Consider the following 15,865-nt stretch of genomic DNA (forward strand, 5'->3'; position numbering starts at 1 on the left):
GTGTTAGACATTTAAAAGCCATAGACAGCAAAATAGCAGACATTTGCCCTAGCAATATCTTTACCGATACAGCTCCGAGGGCTGTGGTCGGCAAACTGCAGCTCGCAAGCCACATGCAGTTCTTTGGCCTCTTGAATATGGCTCTTCCACAAAATACCACAGCCTGGGCGAGTCTATTTTGAAGAAGTGGCATTAGAAGAAGTTTAGGTTTAAAAAATTTGGCTCTCAAAAGAAATTTCAATCATTGTACTGTTGATATTTGGCTCTGTTGAATAATGAGTTTGCCGACCACTGTACTAGAAGCTGGGTGGGGGGTCCCCAGTAGGGGATGTGCAAGAGGCAGCTGATCAATGATTCTCTCTCATCATTGATGTTTCTATCTCTCTCTCCTTCTCTCTTCCTCTCTGAAATAAATAAAATATAGTTTTAAAAGAAAAGTGTGAAAAGGATCTAAGTAGATATTTCTTCAAAGAAAGCATACAAATGGCAATAAGCAGGCCAGCTGGCATAGCTCAGTGGTTGAGGGTCAACCTGTGGACCAGGAGGTTGCAGTTTGATTCCTGGTCAAGGCACATGCCCAGGTTGCAAGCTCGATCACTAATGTGGGGTGTGCAGAAGGTGGCCAATCAATGATTCTCTCTCATCATTGATGTTTCTATCTCTCTCTCTCTTCCTCTCTGAAATCAATAAAAATATATTTTAAAAAACAAATGGTAATGAGCATATGACAAGATGTTTAACATCATTAGTCATTAGGGAAGTGCTAATGAAAACCACAATGAGATATATCGATATATACCTCTTCATACCTGTTTGGATGGCTATAGTTTTTGTATAAAATGGAAAATATCAGGGATTGGCAAAGTTGTAGTGAAATTTGAACCCACACATATTGCTAGTGGGAATGTAAAATATTTAAGTAATTGTGAAAAGCAGTTTGGCAAGTCCTCAAAAAACTAAACAGAATTACCATATGACTCAGTAATTCTATTCCTAGATATATCCAAAAGAAATTAAAACAAGTTTCAAATAGTCACATGTACACAAATGTTTATAGCAGTATTATTCACAATAGTCAAAAGGTAGAAACAATCCTAGTGTTCATCAACAGACTAACATAAACAAAATGTGGTATATTCAAACAATGGAGTATTATTCGGCCATGAAAAAGAGTGAAATTCTGAAGCATACCTCAGAATGGATGCACATTGAAAACGTTATGCTAAGTAAAATAAGCCTGACACAAAGGACAAATATTTTATGATTCAACTTATATTAAGTACCTAGAAGAAGTAAATTCATAGGTACAGAAAGTAGATTAATAGTTACCAGAGTCTGGGTTGAAGAGGGATTGAGGAGTTACTGCTTAATGTTTATAAAGTTTCTGTTTGGAGTGATGAAAATATTTTAGAAATATATAATTTTTATGGTGCCATAACATTGTGAATGTAATTAATGTCACTGAATTGTACACTTAAAAATTGTCAAAATGGCACATTTTATGCTACATAATTTTACAACAATAAAAAGAGGGATGGAATTGGATAAGGAAAAATGACAACAGTAAAAATAACTTCCAAATTGTAAAAACCAAAGACTTGAAAATGCAAACTCTATTGTGTCAGAAGGTGAGCCAGTGGTTACCTGAAAAGAAAGTGATTACAAAGGGGCAGGAAGAAATTTCAGGAGTGATGGATATAAGCATTGTATTGATTGTGGGGATGGTTTCATGATATATACATAAGTCAGAATTAATTAAAATGCACATTTTATACGTGCAGTTTACCATATGCCAATTATACCTCAACAAAGCAGTTTTCTTAAAAAATGGAAACCTATTAAGTAAAGAGTTTTATTAAAGACTTGGTCTACATAATCAACAAGAGAGGCCCAGTCCCTGTTGTTATGGAGCTTACACCCTAGTAAGAAGGATAGGCTTTAATAAAATATTCATACAAACCACTGCTTAATTAGAAACTAGGATTTATGCTAGGAAGGAAAATTCTGGAGAGCTCTGTAAGCAGATTAATTTGGGGCCTAACCTTGTCTGGGAATGATTAGGGAATGCTTTCTAAACCAAATGGTCTTTGAATTGAGGGCTGATGGATGAAAAGGTATTAATTATGCATGGATTAATGGAGATGAAGGGATGGGTAGGAGACAGACTTTTAGTACAGGAAACAGTTTATTCAAAGGTCCTGAGATACAAAAGACCTTAGTATGTTTGAAGGATTAAAAGAAGGCCAGTGTGTCTAAGACATAGTGACTGGGGAGAGAGTGGTAAGAGAAAAGTCTGAAAAGATAAGCAGGGTCAGACAATCCAGCATATGATAAGCCATATTAAGGATTTGAATTTTTATCTTAAAAAAGTGTAAAACCATTGAATGGTTTTAAGTGAAGAGTAACATGATCAGATGTGAATTTTGAAAGGAATACCCCAGCTGCCATGTGAAAAATGAACTGTAGGTGGACAAGAGTAGAGTCATATAAATTAATCAGGACCCTTCTGCAATGAATGGTCCAGGCAAGATTAACAGTGGCTTACTCCGGGATGAAGGCTTTAGAGTTGCAAAGAAGTAAACAGATTTGAGATATTTTTATGAACTGTATAAAGAATGGGTCAGAGAGCTTAATAGAAGGCTGATAGGAATGGAAGGGGGAATTACTTTTAGTGCCATAATTAGTTTTTCAGTGATTTAATTAGGGACATTAAGAGAAAATGCAAAACAGGAAAGGTTTATGACTAAATTGGATAATGAATCAGGATCCAAATTATAGCATTTATTGAGTTATCTATCTATCTACATATAAAAGCCTAAGTGACCAGAGGGCTGGAGGACCAGCCAGTAGCTATGACATGCACTGACCACCAGGGGGCAGGCGCTCAATGCAGGAGCTGGCCCATGGTGGTCAGTACGCTCCCATAGTCAACCTCCTGCAGCCAGCCAACCTCCCAAGGTCCCTTCCCACCAGTGGCTAGCCCTGATTGGGACTGGGCCACATTTGTTCCTTAGCTCATCAGACTAAACAGAGCCCTTTCTAAGTCTGATGAGCTAAGGAACAAATGTGGTGGCAGATATCATTGCTACCATTGCCTGCTCTGTCTGCCAGGCAGCCTTGAACCCATTGAGAAGGTCTGGTATGAAGCACACACCCTAATTCAAGGAGGTTAACAATAAACATGAGCCATACTTTTAAAACTAAACTCCATTTACATGAAATTTCTAGAATTACACAAATTAATAGAGACATGACATAGGTCGTCTGGGCTAGGAAAGAATGGGTTGATTATAGGTACAAGATTTCTTTTTAGAATGATGAGAATTTTCTAAAATTGGCTGTGGTGATGGTTGCCTGATTCTGTAAATAAACTAAAAAGAATTGAATTGTAAACTTTGAATGGATGAATAATTGGATGGCATGTTAATTAAATATTAATAAAACTGGAGAGAGAGAGAGAGAGAGAGAGAGAGAGAGAGAGAGAGAGAGAGAGAGAGAGAGACCTGGCTAGGGAGCAAGAATGGCAGAGGTAACTGTGTTCAAATATGTGAAGGACATTCCTGAGATTAAGGAGCAGTCCTGTCTGGTTGGTTGTCCTGAGGGCAGAACGTGGGTGTTTAGGAGGAAGTTACAGGGGGGCAGGAACAACATGCTGTCAAGTGGAATCCTGAGCTTGCTGAGGCAGGGAGCTCCCAGGTCCAGCCCAGTTCACTTGGAAACTGGCTGGGAGTGCTTGGCAGGAAGGCTGAGGAGGGGTCTCTCACCAGGGGGAGAGGGTGGGAGCAGGTGATGTGACAGATTGTGTAGCCTGGGTCTGATGAGTCTGGAGGCAGAAGGGCTGATGAAGTGGGACAGGTGGACTCTGTGCCCTCTGTACCCGACACTCTGAGGCCTTGGTTCAACTCTGTCTCCTGGCTGCCCAGCAGCAGCCCCGCCTGTTTCCTGGGGGGCCAAGGGGAGCCTGTGAGGTTCTGCTTGGGAGACTGAAATCTCTGCCTCCCAAAGGCACATGGGCTCTTTCTCCTGCTACACTCAAAGTGCCACCTCCATATTTTGGCTTCTTTTCCTGCCCAACTTCCTGAATCTAATGTTTAATCTTGAAACCAGGAGAACAGAAGAGATTCCAGGTACTGGCTGTACTTGGAAGTCAATGCTGTAGAAAGGTGAACAGCTGTAAGGATTCACCTTAACCCTTGGCCATTCTCAAACCACAGGATACCTCCTACTTGAAAAATATAGTGAGAGACCCTCTAGTTTAACTCCACCCACACCACTGAGTTGCAATTCCCATATCCAATAAGACCCATGTTGGCTTTTATTATAAATGCAAAAGAAATGGAACAGCATGACTTAAGGTCAAGAAGACAAATAACACCTGATTTGAAATTTAGTCAAGATTCCAGTGTTAGTGGTATTATCTAAAGATTTTCCAAGGTCAATGGTAGAAGATTTTATTTATTTTTTATTTTTTTAAATATATTTTTATTGATTTTTCACAGAGAGGAATGGAGAGGGATAGAGAGCTAGAAACACCGATGAGAGAGAATCATCAATCAGCTGCCTCCTGCACAACCCATTCAGGGGAATGTGCCCGCAACGAATGTACATGCCCTTGACCGGAATCGAACCCAGGACCCTTCAGTCCGCAGGCCGATGCTTTATCCACTGAGCCAAACCGGTTTCGCCCAATGGTAGAAGATTTTAGAAGTTTATTTAAAACATCTCTTTGGCTGTATACCTAATTATAGCTGTCAGGAGGAAATAAAGGAATTCAGGAATTCTCTATAGTATTATTATGGGTAGACACAGAATAGATGGCTAAGAACGCTCTCCTAGGCTCAGGAGTAATATATTGCTGGTATGCTCTGTGATTAAAACTCTTGGATTAAAATATTAACATACTTCTGTACAGATCTGCCTCTCAAGTACTAATTTGGTCATGGCTACCCTAGCTTACCCCTGTCCAGGCTCCTGCCACACCTCTCTATGAACCAGCAACTTCTGTGAACAAAGATGGTTCAATATTTCTGATTAGTCTCAGGTCTTTTGTCTGGGAGAGGGGAAATGAAACTTGATCAAGCACTTCAATAATCAGAAGCCAAATTTGGAAGAATTTTAATGTACTATATGTAAAGAGAAAATACAAAGCAATTTAGATCAGGAAGAAGAGTCAGTGAAGGGCTGGGTTCCAATTCCCAACATTATGATCTGAAGTAAGACACTAAAGCTTTTTATAACAAAGTGGATTTAGTGTTACAAAGTTTAATAATATGTTCCAAGAGCTTCCAATGAAGGACAATAAAGATTGTCTTTAAATCTATAAGTTGAGTTTTGTTAATTAATGTTATTGTCCCTCTGATAGTTCTGAGTACAGAATACAGCATTTTTTCATAACATAGTGATCCTCCTTGAAATATGTCACATATAATAGTACCAGCTAACATACTTAACACTTACCCAACCAGACTCTTTTCTAAGCACTTTACATGTAGCATCCAATTTAATGCAATGATTCAGACATCACTATCATCACTATTTGATGTTGAAGAAACTGAAACCCTATACTGATATGGTCCACCAAGCCCTACTACTTATCCAAGCTCTACTACTTCTATATGTGAGGGAACTTTAATATAAATTACCTCATTTTACCCTCCAACATCTACCTTAAGGGAGGTATTATAACCCTAATTTTACAAGGAAACCAAGGTTCAGAGAAGAAGCTACTCACCCACGGTCATCCAGTCAACATCAGAACAGCAGTTCCAACCCAAGGCTTTTATGCCAAAGGTTGTGCCTTCTTGCCTCATGCGCTTTCTCAACTCCCAAATAATTTTCCTTTTTCCTAAGGTAGGTAGTTGTATTCTTCCCTATCTTCATGTTCTCAAGGTCATCTTCAATTTCCCCCAATTGGTAATTCCCTTCCTGGGACTCCTGGTAACATTCAACCTTTAACATTGCTCTCTAACCAGTTTATAACCTGATTCTCATTAAAATGTCCCCTAGATTTAGTGTGCATTGATCTTTATCTGAACCAATCTTTAAATAATGGTTGCAAAGGGATGATTTTTCCAACTCTATCACTCCCTTCTTCCAAATCCTTCACAGCTGAAATCTCAAAGCTGCCCCATATCTACTTCCTGAGCCAGCCAAGCAAACTTAATGAGCCCTGTATCAGTTACAGTGCTTTGGGCTGAGACTACAGGTATCTGACTAATTCTTATTTATACAGTCAAGATATTTCATGATCTCACATAACAAGAAGTATGGAAGTAAGTTAATTTCCGGGTTGCTTAATTCAGTAGTTCAATAATGTCATCAAAGACCCAGGTCTTTTCTATGTTAATGTTCTATTATCCTAGGTGTGTAGTAACATCTCCTTTCTTTAATAGCACACATTCTCTAAAACGGAAACAACCACGACCCCTGTCTGAAGATACCTGGATATATGAAGCATGCCACTTTTCCCCTCAAATAATTTCTTTTTAATTTAGCTGTCCCCGATTACCCTATTAAAAATTATAAGCCCACTACTGGCATTCCCTCTCTTCCTCCCCAGCTTCATTTTTCTCCATATCACTAATCATCACCAGGGATGCCACATATTTTATTTGTTTCCTCTCTCCCACATTAGAATGTGAGCTCAATGAAGGTAGAGACTTTAGCCTGTTTTGTTTACTCTTATATCCCCGGTACCTAGGACATTGCCTGGCACACAGAATGCACTTAATAAATATTTGTTCAATTAATTAATGGCCACAAGATGACTACCATAACAATAAACATAATTTCCTCAAACAACATTCTGAGCAGCAAAGACAGGCATGGGACAAAGAGGCTGTTTTCTTTCAAAGCTTGCTGCTTTTATCAGACACTACAGTCTTTCTGAGAAACCCCACTACAGACTTTCCCTAAGGTCTTATTAATCACAAGGAGTCACATGCTCACCAGTAGGCCTCACTAGGCAACTGGGGATGGGCTTGCTATGATTGTTTTAAACCAATAATGATTCATTTCCCAAGGCTGGGCAAAGAACACCTCTGGGTTGTATTTTTAGCATAGGACTGAGCATTTGAGGCTGTCAAGTGATCAACCTACAGTGTTTGCCATAGTAACTGAGCATGTTCTTGAGAACATTTTCTAACCCCTCTTCTCCTCTCTTGTCCCAAGGCAAGGACAGCCCTTATCTATCTGACCACATTCCATAGGACCTTTCTTTCATTCAAGTCACACACCTAGTGCCAAGATTTTGCTCTCTGATACCATTTCACACTAAAAGAAATAACTATATAGTGGAATGACCAGTCAACCAAAATTAATATGCTCCCCAAAATTAATATGATTAATGAAGAGGCAAAAAAAAAAAAAAAGACATTATATGCCTCCATGTATGATTCCCTAAAAAGGACATAGCCTATATGGTATTCCAGCCTGGAATACCTAACTTGAACCTAACCATAAGGAAACACCAGGCAAGCACAGTGAGGAGCAATACACACACACACACACACACACACACACACACACACACACACACACACAGCTTGGCTCCTTCCTCCTTAGCGCTGCCACAGAGGCCAGAGTGGCTCCCGCCACCACTGCTGCACTCACCAGCCATGAGCCTGGCTTTTGCCTGAGCATTGCTCCCCCAGGCCCCCCCCCGTGGGAGCGCACTGACCACCAGGGGCAGCTCCTACATTGAGCATCTGCCATCTGCCCCATGATGGTTAGCGTTCTGGTTGTTCCACTGTAATGGTCACTTTGGCTTTTATTATATAAATATTTTCTTTTAAAAATTCTTTATTGTTGAAAGTATTATATATGTCTCCTTTTCTCTTCATTGGGAACACTATATATTTTTAAAGCATAGGGTAGAGAAGACTATATTCTTAAAAATAGCAATGCCATAAAAATAGAAAGAAATACTATGGAAATGTTCTAGATCAAAAGAGACTAAAAGTACGTAACAACTAAATCCAATACCCTATCCTAGACTGGATCCTGTACTGGCAGAAAAAAAATGCTATAAAGAACAACCAATTGCAACAATTGGAAGATGGAATGGCCTGTATATGAAATATGGAAACTAGTTGACATTAAGTATCATATTGATGTTAAATTTTATGATGTTGATAACCATATTGTATTTGTGTAAGAGAATACTGAGATATTTATCAGGAAAGGGCATGATATATGCAATATACATTTATTTATTTATGCAACATACTTTTATTTTTAAAAAAATATATTTTATTGATTTTGTACAGAGAGGAAGGGAGAGAGATAGACTTAGAAACATCAATGAGAGAGTCATCAATCAGCTGCCTCTTGCACACTCCCTACTGGGGATATGCCTGCAACCAAGGTACATGCCCTTGACCAGAATCGAACATGGGACCCTTCAGTCCCCAAGCCGACGCTCTATCCATTGAGCCAAACCAGTTTCGGCTATTTATGCAACATACTTTTAAATAGTTCAGGAAAAATCAGCTATGATTTATGATATGTATACAAGTGATAGGTAGGTAGATAGATAGATGATAGAGTAACCAGATGATAGAGCAAATGGGAAAACTGTTTTAACAATAGGTGAATCTAAGTGAAGAGTCTTCTTTATATAATTCTTATTATTACAACTTTTTTATAGCTTTGAAAATATTTAAATAAAATATTAAAAATATAACTCATTTTCCATCCCATCCTGTTTAGAACATTTCTGTGCTTACTTTTCTAGAAGCTCTCAGGATTCCAGTATAGTAAAACATGACACTTCTGGATTTGCATGTTTTGGCAAATATGAACTTATCCAAATTACTTATTGGAGGTCTTCCAGAAGAATAATAATTACTCAACAAACATTTTGAGTGTGCCAGGCACTGTGCAACAGACATGCTGGGGAAAAAATGTGACTAAAGCCAGCTTCTTGACCTTAAGAAGTTCATGAATAGGCATGTAAGTTATGAGTCAAGTTCTATAATTAGAGGAATGGACAGGTTCTAAGCGAAAACAGCAGAGAGGTATCTTATTCAGCCTGAGGTAGGGATCAGAAGTAGCAAAGGAATGTGGAGTGGTCAGGGAAATTTTCCCAGAGAAGATTATTGAGTTAAGTCTTAAAGAGATTAGCCTTGTGGATGATGAGAAGGGGAGAAAGACATTCTTGGCAGATAGAACAGAATGAAAGAGGTAGGATAGTAGTTAAGAATACAGACTGTGGAACCAGAATGCCTGGGCTTCAATCCCAAATTTTATACTTAATTGAATTACCTTTGGTAAGTTAGTTAGCCTCTCTTTGTCTCCATTTCCCCATCTGTCACATAGAGGTGATGACATTATCCACTTATAGGATAATTGCTGATGACTAAATGATAGGAAATGATATTTTTAGACTATAACATGGCATATAATAAGTGCTCAATAAATGTGAGCTAAGTTTATGTTCATTTTTTAAAAACTAAGAGTTTTAGTCAGTATAATGCAGGGTTCATATCTGGGAATATAGGGAGAAAGGAGGGAGGATGTGATGCCAAATTAAGAAATTCATACTTTAACCTAAAGGCAATGGGATGTTATTGAAGGATTATAATGATTTAATATAATTTGTTCTTTATAAAGGTCCTTCTGGCTTAGAGAATGAAGTAGGGTAAGAAAGGAGGCAGGAAAGCCTGTGAAGAGGTCATTGGATTAGTTCAATGACAGGAGATGAGAATCTGAGATAAGGTAGTGAGGCAGAGTGTTATTGAGGAGGGAACATATTCAAGAGACATCATGGGAGTAGAAGTCAAGTCTAACTCCCAGGTGCCTGACTTGAACACTAGCATGGATAAAGGCTCCATATTCTGAGATAGGGAACAGAGGTGGGGGACAAAGATGATGAGTTAACTTTTACCAAAGGAAGCTTGAAGGGGGATTTCTAATAAAAGGTAGAATAAACAAGGTTGGTATTTGCTACCCCTTAAAATTTACAAAGCAAATTCTGCCATTTTCTACCTATGTGGCCTTCACCTAGCTATATGCCTTTATGGAGTCACCATTTCCTCCACTATAAGAGGCTTGTAACAATTAAAATTCCATAGTGTACCTTCAAATAGGTTTCCTAAACTTTCCCTACTTGGTGGGGGGAAAAATAGACTTACAAGTCCAGGAAGCACAGAGAGTCCCAAACAAGATGAATCCAAAGAGGCCCACTCCAAGACACATCATAATTAAAATGCCAAAGATTAAAGACAAAGAGAGAATCTTAAAAGCAGCAAGAGAAAAGCAGTTAGTTACCTATAAGGGAGCACTATATAACTTCAGCTGATTTCTTAACAGAAACTTTGCAGGCCAGAAGGGAGTGGCAAGAAATATATAAAGTGATGAATAGCAGGGACCTACAATCAATATCACTCTACCCAGCAAAGCTATCATTTAGAATTGAGGGTCAGATAAAGAGCTTCCCAGACAAGAAAAACAAAGGAGTTCATCATCACCAAAACAGTATTATGTGAAATGTTGAAGGGTCTTATTGAAGAATAAGAATAAGAATAAGAATAAGAATAAGAATAAGAATAAGAATAAGAATGAGAATGAGAATGAGAATGAGAATGAGAATGAGAATGAGAAGAAGAAGAAAAATATGAACCATAAAATGAGAATAAATACATATCTATCAATAATTGGATCTAAAGCTTATTACAGACTGATTCATATGCCTTTCAGCATAACAATTATTGCTTGTCTCATCTTTGATTCTTATAAGTATATTTCCAGTAGGACATAATCTCACCCATCTAGGGGAAATGGTGAACAACATAGACTGATGAATAAGAACAGACCCAGAGATAAGGAGCCATGGGGTCAGATTGTTGGACCTCAAAGGGAGGGTGGGGATAAAAGGGAGAGATCAACCAAAGGACTTATGTGCACACATATGAGCCTAACCAGTGGTCAAGGACAATAGGGGATGGGGGCATGAGGGGTGGGGTGGGGGATTGGAATGGGGGGTTGAGGACAAATATATGATACCTTAATCATAAAGAAATTAAAAAAATAAAATAAATGAACGAGGAATCTAATGAATAAAGTAAACTGATGAATAAAATAGAACCAGAGGCATGGAACAGACTGATGAATCTCAGAGAGAAGGGGAGAACAGGAAGTGATTAAACAAAGAACTTATGCATTACCTATGGACACAGACAATAGGGAGGAGAAAGCCTAGGCTGAGGTGGGACCAGGGTAGAGGGGGGCAGTTGAGGGTAAAAGGGGGACATTTGTAATACTCAACCATAAAGAGTTTTAAATGCCCTAGTATAAGTGAAAAGCACACAATAAAACATAAACCTATTGTGATACATAATACATTTGTGTTATGATACAAAGCCATATATTTTTCTTCTGGTGATAGCTGACATGCAGGGAAAATAATCTTGCTTCTTAGGTAATCTTTTAGGAAAATTCAGTAAACTTTTCCCTTCTGGGGAAATAAAAGGGTTTCATGAATACATAGGAAAAAAAAAGAGAGAGAGAGAATACGTAGGAATAGACCTCCTTGTCTTAAGCCTGTGTTTCTCTCCCCTTCTAATTTATCTAGCCTAAAAATAGGTAAGAAACTTGAAAATACTAGTAAGTCTTCAATGGGATGTAAAGGGCCAAAGCTGAAAATGTGATTACAGAGGCCACAACTTGAGGTAGAATGAAAACGTTCTGGGATATGTCAGCTGAATTGAGATCCAGACACTATGGTTAAATTCCAGACCCTGAATAGAGGAGCCTTTTAAGACCTTTTGCAAAGTGCTTAGTTCTCTTCTACCCTTATGTAGGTATGTGTGGTTTGTCCCTATAGAGGCCACATAACAGGCACCCCAATTCTCTGTGCCACAGACTAACTTTTCTCTGCATGTCCTGAGGGGCTTGTCTGCAATGGACTTGCCTCATACTGTTTCTATGGAAGTCCTGACAAGACCCAGATTCTTTTAGAACAGCAGATATAGCTATTGACGTTACAAAACTGACTTCATCTATAGAATGTAGAAATATATAGTCTCTCCCTTGGAAGAGAGTACCATCTTTCTATTCAGTTCAGGTTCTCAGAGATTCACTTATTTATTGCTATTTTATTAGGTTAGCATTTTTTTGTTGTTGCAGCGCCACATCTTGTGACCAAGATCGTTGAATCATTCATCTTTTAATCTTTAGTCTCAATAAATATACTTATTTCTCAAAACCTCTGTCATTTTTTTGTGTGGGTGATAGGCGCTTCACTTTCCTCACCTATAAAATAGAAACACGAATACTTTCCTTGTGGCGTTGTTGTGAGGAACAAATGAGACTATACATTGAAAGTGCCTACCCTCAATAATATCAGTAATAAAAATAAAATATAACTTCAAAATAAAATAAAAGGATCAAAGTACCTACTCTCCATATTCATTCAAAAATATTTACTGAGAACCTACTATGTGTAAGACACTGATATGTATTGGGGATACAACAATGAACAAAGGTGAATATTGCTACCCATGTAGAGTTAATATTGTAGTGGGGGAAGTTTGACTAGTAAGTAAAATATATAATATAACAGATGGTGATAAAAGCTATAGAGAAAAATAAGATAAAATATGGGTCTAGTGGGTGCTAGTCAGACTTGGACATCACCACACAATAAGTGCTTCATAATTGGTAGTTATTTCTTTTAGGTCTCTGGCCTCTACCTTAAGTATTAATTGCATACAGATCCTAGGTACTTGCAACAGTTCAAAAACATTTATCAAAACCTAACTATAGCCCTAGCCAGTGGATAGAGTGTCAGCCTGCGGATTGAAGGGTCCCTGTTTGATTCCTGTCAAGGACACGGGCCAGGGTTGCGGGCTTGATCCCTAGTAGGGGTGTGCAGGAGGCAGCCAATCAATGATTCTCATTATTGATGATTCCACCTCTCTCTCTCCCTCTCCCTTCCTCTCTGAAATACATACATATATATATATATATATATATATATATATATATATATATATATATATGTCCAATCCCTAATCCATGGTTATATATATATATATAACCATGGATTAGGGACTTGCTAAGTTTGGGGATATAGAGATGAACAAGGCATGATGAAGAACCACAAAGATAGTTCCAATGTCTGTCATAAGTGACCAGACACACAGGATGAAGGAGAGGAGAGTGTAGAGGAGAGTCACTTAGCATACGTAGGGGTCCAGAAAGGCTTTATGAAGATGTTGATGCCTAAGCTCAGACTCAAAGGCTGAGAGAAAAGACATTGGAAAGGGTGAACTTGGCAGAATAAATTATACAAACTCATGAGGCCATGGAGTAGAGAGATTAGTAAGGAGGAACTACACGAAGTTCAGGGGGAAAAGAATGGCAAAAGATGAAGCTAGAGAAATAGGCACCGCTCAGGAGAACATGGAGAGTTAAATCATGGACAACTCACAGGAAAATGATGGAACAACTAGAAATCTTTGGTAGGGAAATCACATGGGCAAATTTGCATTTTATAAAGATTACCTTGTAGAATAAAAAGTTGCAGTTTGTAGGCTGAATTCTTATCAAGGAAGTAAAACTTAAAGGCAGAGAATCCACATAAGGCACTACTAGAATAGACCAGGAGAGCTTGATTGGCAGGAGGTAGAAAAAGATGAATTTCAGAAATAGGAAGCAAAATTGGAAGGCCTTAGTGGCTGATTCAATGAAAAATGAAGAGTGAATCCCAAATTTCTGGTTTGGGTGGATGGTAGTGCTATGATGGGAAGTACAGAACCAAAGACGGATTACCTGGGAAAAGATGCTGAATTCAGTTTTGAACACTCTAAACCTGATTCAATGGCTTATTTCCAGAAGGTCTCTCTTGAGACTTGGTATACTTTAAAGTTTTATAGTCATGCATACATAGGTCCAGATTATAATATGGGGGTAATAATATAATTTACCTCATAGGATAAGGAAGATAAAATGAGATATTGCACATGAATTGCTTAGTACCATGCTTGACACAGTAAATTCAACTATACATTAGATATTAGCTATTATTATTAGCCTCTTTTTTTTTTCTGGGCTCAGATCACACCTGCTGATTCTGCTCAACTCTCCTAAGTTTTCTTTCAAGCTTTTCTAGCTGACTTGCCTTTGGCCTCTTAGCATATTCTTTTAAGAGCTGTCTCTGAATTTCTATAATCAACATTAATCCTCTTGTTTACTCTCTAGCTTCTTCATGGATCTAAAAGGAGATTCATCTTTATTCTGAACATGGTTTCCCTGCTGAGTCACTCTCAGGCTCTCCTTAACCTTCAAATCACGAAGATTTGTACTGTTTGCTTGGAAGGAATTTTAACAGGTATGTCTTCTGAACACCAACACACTTAATATCAGCATGCTTCTTCTATCATCTGATAATTTTGTTACTGGGTAAGAATCCCCAGTGCAACAATTTCCATGATGGCAGCTATCATACATTTAGCACCTATGAAACCAGAGGCTTGACATTTATTTTTCTATTTTATCCCTAGAAGTCTTCTGAGGTCGGTGCTAGGATTATCCCAATCTTGTAGCATACAACTAAGATTTATTGAGCATTTACATATCAGGGCACTGTGTTAAGCACTTTGAATACATTAATTTATTTAATTCTCACATCCCAAAGTGTAAGCTCCATTATTCAAATGAACAAACCAAGCTCAGACAAATTAAAGCACCTGCTTAAGGTCACATAGCGAATAGTGGGATATTGAGAACGGAAATACGAGTGTGTTCACTCCTGTACCCTGCTGCATGCCACAGTGGGAGCAGAAAAGGAAGGGTTAGTCCAATGGTTAGCAAACTCATTAGTCAACAGAGCCAAATATCAACAGTACAACAATTGAAATGTCTTTGGAGAGCCACATTTTTTAAACTTCTTCCAACGCCACTTCTTCAAAATAGATTCGCCCAGGCCATGGCATTTTGTGGAAGAGCCACACTCAAGGGGCCAAAGAGCCACATGTGGCTCACGAGGCGCAGTTTTCGGACCACAGGGCTAGGGAATGACTGTGTATGTATATATGTTAGGATGAGTAAATGGGGCTACTGTCTATCTTTGTATTAAAAGACAAAACTAAGTTAAAAACTGAATTGGCTTTACTTGTAAGGCAGCGATTTTCATCTCATGGCACATATAAACTAATAGCTAAAATTCTGCAGCACACCAGATATATTTTTTGCTGATGTTCCAAAAATAGGTATAATTTTGATTCATTCACACTGGATGGCTTTTGTTGTGTTGGCTATTGTCATTTTTTTTTATTTGACAATCTAAGGGAAAAGAGGTCAGTGCCTCTGATTAAAGTCAGATATTGCATGTTTTAAAAAGTCTTGCAGCCTTAGCTGGTTTGCTCAGTGGATAGAGCTTTGGCCTGCGGATTGAAGGGCCTGGGGCTCAAGTCTGGCCAAAAACACATTCCAGGGTTATGGGCTCCATCCCTAGTAGGGGGCATGCAGGAGGCAGCCAATCAATGATTCTCTCTCACTATTTCTCTCCCTTCCTTTCTGAAATCAATAATATATATATATTTTTTAAAAGTCTTGCAGTATGCTAGCTGAAAATTGCTGTTGTAAGTTGATGAGTAGAAAATAAGAGTTAATAGAGCTGGTATTTGAAATTCCTTCTCCAACTCCTTCCCACTCCTCACCATTTACCTAAACACACATTAAAACTTCTAAAGTCAATAATCAAAAACACTGAAGTGCAGAGGAAGAGACTGTAATTCCACCCCTTACCCTAAGACTAGAATTTTCATTTCTAAGTTGTCCTCATTTGTAAAATCCTTTCTAATTTGTGTCCATATAAATATGATTTTACCTCATAACTATCTTGTATTTTGTTTTATTTAAC

The 15,865-nt window shown here is 38.3% G+C and overlaps 1 long non-coding RNA gene across 1 annotated transcript in view; it reads left to right on the plus strand.

Annotated features, from left to right (window-relative positions):
• The window catches only part of LOC123651060, a 46,073-nt gene that overhangs the window by 22,541 nt on the left and 7,667 nt on the right, over window positions 1–15,865 (plus strand). The window contains exon 2 of the long non-coding RNA XR_006739523.1: window positions 14,203–14,332. This is a non-coding gene — a long non-coding RNA (uncharacterized LOC123651060). The remainder of the gene's footprint in view (window positions 1–14,202; window positions 14,333–15,865) is intronic.

Source organism: Pipistrellus kuhlii, unplaced genomic scaffold, assembly GCF_014108245.1.
Source record: "Pipistrellus kuhlii isolate mPipKuh1 unplaced genomic scaffold, mPipKuh1.p scaffold_m20_p_32, whole genome shotgun sequence".
Classification (NCBI taxonomy): domain Eukaryota; kingdom Metazoa; phylum Chordata; class Mammalia; order Chiroptera; family Vespertilionidae; genus Pipistrellus; species Pipistrellus kuhlii.